Genomic DNA, 6,415 nt, shown 5'->3' with positions numbered 1-6,415 from the left:
AAAAAGAAGCCAAAGAATTTTTGAAAAAGATGAAATTGCCAGAGTATTCAATATTAGACCAGTTGAAGAAAACCCCTGCTCAAATTTCCTTTTTATCTTTGCTATTGCACTCCAAGGAGCATCGTGATATTTTACTGAAGGTAATAAAGCGTATGTTCCAAGGGAGATTACAATCAACCAACTTGAGAAAATAGTTGGAAAAATCTTTGAGGTCAATCGGATCAGCTTTTCTGACGATGAATTTCCTGTTGAAGGTATAGGACATAATCGGGGCCTTTACATTACAGTGAAGTGTGAAGATTTCTATGTCACTCATGTTATGATTGACGGAGGTTCAGGTGCAAATATTTGCCCTATTTCTATTTTGCAAAGGTTGAATATTGGTGCTGACAGGATCAGGCCCAACAATGTATGTGTTAGGGCTTTCGATGGTGCAAAATCAAATTCCATTGGCGAAATAGAACTAATGTTGACCATAGGTCCTGTTGAGCTCACCATAGAGTTTCAAGTTTTGAATGTAGACTCCTCTTACAATCTGTTGTTGGGAAGGTCGTGGATCTACAAGGCCAAGGCGGTTGCATCTACACTGCACCAAATGATTAAGTTTGAGCATGACAGGAAAGAAGTAGTTATTCATGGTGAAGGAGATTTGTCCTCCTACAAAGATTCTCCCTTGTCTCTTATTGAAGCAAATAACGTAGAAGAGATATTCGTATATCAAATTTTTGATACAGTGCCAGTGAATCGTATCCTTGAATGACAGGTTATACCGGAACCGCAATTGTCTTCTGCTTCTATCATGATGGTGAGTGAACTTTGGAAATACGGATTTGAGCCAGGAAAGGGTTTGGGAGCGTCTTTGTACGGTATAGTTCATCCCATATGTCCGAGTGAGAATGTGGGCATGTTTGGTTTGGGATTTGAGCCTACGGTTGAAGATCTAAAGAAAGCCAAGGAAAGGAAAAAGGAAACATGGTCACTCCCTCGCCCAATGCCACTACTCAGTGAATCATTTGTTAAGAGCGGTGTCACGAAGCATGTGGAATTTGAAGTCGAATTGATTGATGACTTCCAGAACCTTTTTATTGAAGTTGATATGGTCGAAGCAGGAGAAGGCACCAGTATGGCAGACGTGTAATTCATAGGTCCAGCTGTCCAGCTCAATAATTGGGAAGTCACTCCTCTCCCCGTTAGGAGGGAGTTTTGGTAGTTTATTTTGTTTTTCTTTCTGTTTATCCGAGTTATTTCAGGGTTGTAATTTGGATTTTAGTTTGTTTATGTTATGTTTGCATCTATGTTTAAACCCTTTTATCTTTTTATTTAATGAAATGTAATGTCCCTTTTGTTTCGTGTCTAATATATTTTGTTTTTCTTTTTTACACAGTTCTCTTTATGCTGATTCTAATGACATGATATGCATGCAGAATTTTTAGCCTGATCTTAAAATCCAAACTAATCAAGATGTAATGAAGCAGGATGGGGAATATGATGAAGAAAAAGCACTAAAAGAAATAAGCAAAGAGTTGGAACAGTTTGAAGACAAACCGAATCCTAATTTGAATAAGACTGAGCCAATAAATCTAGGGGATCAAGAAGATGTTAGGGAAACTAAAATCAGTGTACATGCTTTGCCACAGCTAAAAGATGGAATGATTCAAGCATTAATTGATTACAAGGATGTTTTTGCATGGTCTTATGACGATATGCCAGGTTTAAGCACTGAATTATTGGCTCACAAATTGCCAACTGATCCCGCGTTCCCTCCTGTCAAACAGAAGTTGAGGAAGTTTAAAACAGATGTAAATATTAAAATTAAAGAGAAAATCATGAAACAACTTGAAACCAAAGTAATTCCAGTAGCTCGCTATCCCATGTGGTTATCCAATGTCGTTCCCATACCAAAGAAATATGGCAAAATTCGAGTGTGTGTTGATTACCGTGATTTGAACAGAGCCAGTCCGAAAGATGATTTTCCACTTCCCAACATCCACATGTTGTTAGACAACTGTGCTAAACACGAGGTTGCCTCTTTTGTGGATTGTTATGCCGGATATCACCAGATCATTATGGATGATGAAGACGCAGAGAAGACATCTTTTTTCACACATATGGGGAACTTATTGTTATCGAGTGATGCCGTTCGGTTTGAAGAATACTGGAGCAACATACATGAGAGCCATGACCACTATGATTCATGATATGATTCATAAGGAGATTGAGGTCTACGTGAATGATGTGATTATTAAGTCAAAAAGTCAGGCCGACCATGTTAAAGATTTAAGAAAGTTCTTTGAAAGGCTTCGCAGGTATAATCTCAAACTCAACCCGGCAAAATGTGTATTTGGAGTTCCATCCGGAAAGCTGTTGGGGTTTGTAGTCAGCCGTCGGGGAATTGAATTGGATCCCTCAAAAATCAAAGCCATTCAGGATTTTCCCCCGCCCAAGAATAGAACAGAGGTGATGATTTTGCTTGGTAGACTGAACTACATTAGCAGGTTTATTGCTCAACTCACAACCACTTGTGAGCCTATATTCAAGTTGCTGAAAAAGAGTGCTGCGGTAAAATGGACTGAAGAATGTCAGGAAGCATTCGATCGAATCAAAAGATATTTGTCAAATCCACCCGTGTTGGTACCCCCGGAGCCTGGTAGACCTTTGATCTTATATTTATCAGTCATGGACAATTCTTTCGGTTGTGTCTTGGGTCAACATGATGTCACAGGTAAAAAAGAGCAGGCTATTTATTATCTTAGCAAGAAGTTCACCGCATATGAGGCCAGGTATACTCTTCTTGAAAGGATATGTTGTGCCCTAACTTGGGTGGCACAGAAGTTAAAGCATTATCTCTCTTCCTATACTACTTATCTCACCTCCCGCATGGATCCTTTGAAGTATATCTTTCAGAAGCCTATGCTAACGGGTCGATTGGCAAAGTGGCAAATATTGCTTACCTAGTTCGACATTGTATATGTGACTCGAACCGCTATGAAAGCCCAAGCCTTGGCAGATCATCTTGCTGAGAATCCCATCGATGGAGAGTACGAGCTATTAAAGACATATTTTCCTGACGAAGAAGTGTCGTATGTCGATGAAGTCGTTATAGATGCTGATCCAGGTTGGAGGTTATTTTTCGATGGAGCTGTCAATATGAAAGGAGTCAGAATAGGTGTGGTTCTTATCTCTGAATCGGGACAATATTTCCCGGTAACAGCACAACTTCGATTCTACTGTACTAACAATATGGCAGAGTATGAAGCCTGCATTCTTGGTTTGAGGTTAGCTGTTGATATGGGAGTCCAAGAATTATTGGTGTTAGGAGATTCAGATTTGATCGTCCATCAAATTCAAGGCGATTGGGAGACGCGAGATTAGAAGCTCATCCCGTATTGACAATGCTTGCAGGAGCTATGTCAACGATTTCTGTTAGTAAAATTTAGGCATATTCCAAGGATTCGTAATGAAATTGCTGATGCTTTAGCCACTCTGTCTTCAATGCTCCAACATCCTGACATAGCCTACATTGATCCAGTGTATATACAAAGTCGTGATCAGCATGCTTACTGTAATGCGGTTGAAGAAGAGCTCGATGGAGAACCTTGGTTCTTGGATATCAAGCGGTACATTCAGTCAGAAGAATACCCAGCATATGCCACCAACGATCAAAAGAGGGTTATTAGGCGTTTGGATAGTGGATTTTTCTTAAGTGAGGGAATCTTGTATAAGAGGACCCCAGATCTGGGACTTTTAAGGTGTGTAGATGCAAAAGAAGCCTCGGCAATCATGGTTGAAATACACTCTGAAGTATACGGGTCGCATATGAACGGTTATGTCTTGTCAAAGAAGATTCTTCGAGCAGGTTATTACTGGCTTACTATAGAAAGAGATTCTATTCAATTTGTTCGAAAGTGTCATCAATGTCAGGTACACGGTGATCTGATACGATCTCCTCCTGTTGAGTTGTATGCAATGGCCGCTCCATGGCCGTTCGTGGCTTGGGGAATGGATGTGATTGGACCGATTGAGCCGAAGGCATCAAATGGACATAGATTCATTTTGGTAGCCATTGACTACTTCACAAAGTGGGTGGAAGCAGTAACTTTCAAGTCAGTGACAAAGAAGGTTGTGGTAGATTTTGTTCATGCCAATATCATTTGTAGATTTAGAATTCCTAAGACGATCATTACAGACAATGCTGCCAATCTCAATAGTCATTTGATGCAAGAAGTATGTCAACAGTTTAAGATCGCACATCAAAATTCTACTCCATATCGCCCAAAGGCCAATGGTGCTGTAGAAGCCGCCAATAAGAATATAAAAAAGATACTGCGAAAAATGGTACAAGGGTCTAGACAGTGGCATAAAAAGTTGCCATTCGCATTGCTAGGTTATCGCACCACTGTTCGTACTTCAACAGGGGCAACTCCATATTTATTGGTGTATGGGACAGAAGCAGTCATCCCTACAAAAGTTGAAATTCCCTCTCTTCGAGTCATTGTAGAAGCAGAGATTGATGATGACGAATGGGTAAAAACCCGACTGGAACATTTGAGTTTGATTGAGAAAAAAAGGCTAACGTCTGTGTGTCATGGCCAGTTATATCAGAGGAGGATGGCTCGAGCGTATAAAAAAAAGGTCCGTCCTAGGAATTTTGAAGTTGGTCAGTTGGTATTGAGACGTATCCTTCCTCAACAGGTTGAGGCGAAAGGAAAGTTCTCCCCTAACTGGCAAGGTCCCTTCGTTGTGAAGAAAGTATTGCCCAATGGAGCCTTATATTTGACAGATATTGAAGGCAAAATGGAAGAAATGGCTATCAATGCTGATGCGGTTAAAAAGATACTATGTATGATATTTGATCCTTTGTTGATTTTATTGCATGTTTAGTACTTACATTTTTAAAGATTAATATGATGAAGGCATTTTATTCTTATATCCAAACATTGTGTCATCTCTTGTTTACCCGTTTGAGCTTTGTTTTATTTTTCTTTCATATCCCTCTTTTGGAATCAAAATAGAGTCAAAGATAAATGTCAAGAAAATAAGAATAAAAGAAAGAGTTCGAAAATAAAAGAAAAAATCAAATCAAAACAAAGAACAAGTTGATGAAACTACGTGCGACCTGATTCTCCTCTCTCTGGAGTGAGATACGTAGGCTGCCCTATTTCGGGCTCAGTCCAACTAAATAAAGATTTAAGATTCACCCAGTCAACAAAACTGGGGCATGAGTTAATGTGTTGTTTGAGTCAATTCCAAAAGTTGTAAGTCCCACCCCCACTTTAAGTATCATTTGAGCCCCTTACCATCTTTTCTAACCTTAACCAAAAGCCAAGCTACAACCAAAGAAAGTCCTTCAGATCAATTTTTGATAATGTTAAGGCTAAGCATGCAATGGATATGATAATATATTGTGAAGTATCACTTGTCTCCCTCAGCATAAGAAATCAGGAAAGAAATACAAAAATGAGAGAGTCTTATTGGTGAAAACCCCCCCGGGCATCATAAGGCGATGGTGAGTTGAGAGAAATGAAAATGAGAGAGTCTTATTGGTGAAAACCCTTGCAGGCACCATAAGGCGATGGTGAGTTGAGAGAAATGAAAATAAAAGAGTCTTATTGGTGAAAACCTTTGCAGGCACCATAAGGCGATGGTGAGTGGAGAGAAATAAAAATGAGAGAGTCTTATTGGTGAAAACCCTCACAGGCACCGTAAGGCAATGGAGATTTCAAGAGAAAAGTGAAAGGTGAAAAGAAAGAGATTTGTTGGCGAAAGTCTTTTAAGATGTCGTCAATCGGATATGATATATGAGTCCAATGGATTTGAAGAAGCGGTTCAGCGGCGAAGGCACGAACTCAACAACAAATGGGGAGTTTGGATAGGAAGATCAGGCAGCTCAATCCAAAATGCATGTTATACTCATTGGAGTTGGTTGTCATCTTCAGATAAGTTTTCTTTTTGAATATGGGACATTGCCCTTTTCTTTCATTTACATATTCATGCTTTTTATCTTTTTATGTCATTTATCAAAATAAAGGTCACCATCATTTCTTTACATTTTAAGTCAAGTCTGTGTCAAAACAAGCGAGAAAGAATTTCAAAATTTACTACCAATCTTTCCAATTATACGAGAAAAAGCCAAGAAACAGCACAAGAAAGAAATATGATCATAATTCAACACGAAACAAAGGAAGTATATCAACCGACAGGCTGTTGGATTCACGGAAACATTTAGATTTGGGAAAAGGGTGCACCTCAGAGGCATGGTAAAATGGAAACCCATTATTCGAGTCGGAACTCACTTCCCTCAATATGGATCCGGGTCAATGATATGGAAAGTCAGGGCAAGCGTTAACGATTTGGAACAAAGATGAAAGGAACGAGTGCTGGGGCAGATACCTGAGAAGCCAAGATCTGCAAGCCA

The 6,415-nt window shown here is 39.5% G+C and overlaps 1 pseudogene; it reads left to right on the top strand.

The window, feature by feature from the left end:
- The window catches only part of LOC124885895, a 7,103-nt pseudogene extending 2,276 nt beyond the window's left edge, over nt 1–4,827 (top strand).
- The last annotated feature ends 1,588 nt before the right edge of the window (nt 4,828–6,415 follow it).

Source organism: Capsicum annuum, chromosome 7 (genome assembly GCF_002878395.1).
Source record: "Capsicum annuum cultivar UCD-10X-F1 chromosome 7, UCD10Xv1.1, whole genome shotgun sequence".
NCBI lineage: Eukaryota > Viridiplantae > Streptophyta > Magnoliopsida > Solanales > Solanaceae > Capsicum > Capsicum annuum.
The sequence above is the reverse complement of the archived record's forward strand: the minus strand, read 5'-3'. Positions and strand labels throughout refer to the sequence as shown.